Below are 2074 nucleotides of genomic sequence, written 5' to 3'. Positions count from 1 at the left end.
CCTCCGATTTTTGCTGTCAACACTCAACCAGACGGAAGACCTCAGGTTCAAATTCCTTCTCCTAACGTGGAACATGCTCAGAACCCGCCTTCAAGTCCTGCTCGTCATCCCTCCATCATTGACCTTACCACCCAAAACCCCCATTACGCCTCAGCCTCTTACCAAACACCACCCCCTCCTCAAAATACCAACCCTCAAGCACCACTCCCTTCCCCCAATGCAAACCACCAAACTGGCCTACCCCCTCAAAGCCAAAATGCTAACCGCCCGCACATTTCCCTCCACTACCAAAATCAACATACCAACCCCCAGACTTTCCCTCAAAATTACCAAGCCACTCAAAATGCCCAAAGTCCCTCTATTGCTCCACCACTACCACAAAAAGCCACTTTCCAAATACCGGTCCCCAATGAGCATGACGCACATGGTTCGGAGCTCGACCATCACGAGGAGAGGGAGAGAGTGCGGAGGTCAAAGGAAGAGACCACCAAGATAGATATAAATGAGGAAATTAGAAAAGCCATGAAGGAGCTGAACTGCATTCCTGAGGTAGCCGGGTTTAGTTACGAAGACCTGTGTATTCATTCGAATTTGGACCTCCCGGAAGGGTTCAAGGTGCCGAAATTTGATATCTTCGGAGGAACGGGGAACCCATTAGCACACCTGAGGGCCTACTGTGACCAACTCGTGGGAGTTGGGAGAGACGAAACTTTATTAATGCGACTTTTTAGCCGAAGTCTGAGCGGAGAAGCTCTAGAATGGTTTACGTCTCATGAAACGAGACAGTGGTCTAGTTGGAACGCTCTGGCTAAGGACTTCATCGAACGATTCACCTACAATGTGGAGATCATTCCTGATCGCTACTCCTTGGAGAAGATGAAGCAGAAGTCGATCGAAAGTTACAGAGAATTTGCATACATGTGGCGAAAGGAGGCAGCTAGAGTTAGACCTCCTATGTCAGAAAAGGAAATTGTCGAGGTGTTTGTGCGAGTGCAAGAACCCGAATATTATGACAGAATCATGTTGCTCGTTGGAGCAAAATTTGCTGAGATAGTCAAGGTAGGTGAGACTATCGAAGATGGATTGAGAACCGGGAAGATTGCCCGTGTTACTGCCTGCCCGGATCTTCGGGCTTGTTGAAGAAGAAAAGAGAGGATGTGTCCTCTATCTCTTACGAGGGGAAGAAGACCCCAAAGAAATCCTTATCATACCAAGGTTGTTCTCGACCTTCACATGGTTCGTACCCGACTCGTTATGCACTGGATGATTACCAAAATACCCTTCCCCCTAGTTATCAAAATACTCCCCCTCCTAGCTACCAAACTTCCCCTACTATCTACCAAACTCCCCCTCCAGTTTACCAACCCCATCTCATCACTACCGAAATGTCACCCCCAAATGTGCCAACATTCAGACAAATTACCAAACGCCTCCCCCAATGTACCAAAACCCAGCTCCACTTTACCAAAATAACCCCCGAACTACCAAGCTCCACAACCAAATTACCAAACCAACTCATATCCCAGTTATCAAGCCCCCGTCCAAACGCTCCAAATTATCGCCAGATGCCTCCTCCGCAACAAGGAAATTACGACTCCCCCCGTCCTAGATTCGAGAAGAAGCCTGCTAGAATTTTCACTCCGCTCATTGAAACCCGAACAAAGTTGTTCGAGCGATTAACCGTGGCAGGATATATTCATCCAGTGGGGCCCAAGCTCAAAATTTTACAGACTCGACCAGAGGTGCGCGTATCACTCCAACAGTGTTGGCCATGATACCGAGGACTGTATCAACCTGAAACATAAAATCCCAGACCTGATCAATCAGAACGTGGTTTCTCTTCAGATGGTCGCTCCCAATGTCAATAGCAATCCTTTGCCAAATCATGGAGGCGTCACTATCAATATGATAGAGACAGATGATGATTGGTGCGTGGCAAAGACAATAGTTTCGGTTGTTCCTAACGAACTAGAAAGGGCTGTAGCCTCGTTGAGCATTAGAGAGAAGAAAGAGTTTGTGATTCTGACACCCGAGAAGGCTGTTGCCTTGGTGCCACGAGAAGCTCTTACCCAAC

Source organism: Solanum tuberosum, unplaced genomic scaffold (genome assembly GCF_000226075.1).
Source record: "Solanum tuberosum cultivar DM 1-3 516 R44 unplaced genomic scaffold, SolTub_3.0 scf00069, whole genome shotgun sequence".
In the NCBI taxonomy this organism is placed as follows: domain Eukaryota; kingdom Viridiplantae; phylum Streptophyta; class Magnoliopsida; order Solanales; family Solanaceae; genus Solanum; species Solanum tuberosum.
Note: the sequence above shows the minus strand (reverse complement) of the source record.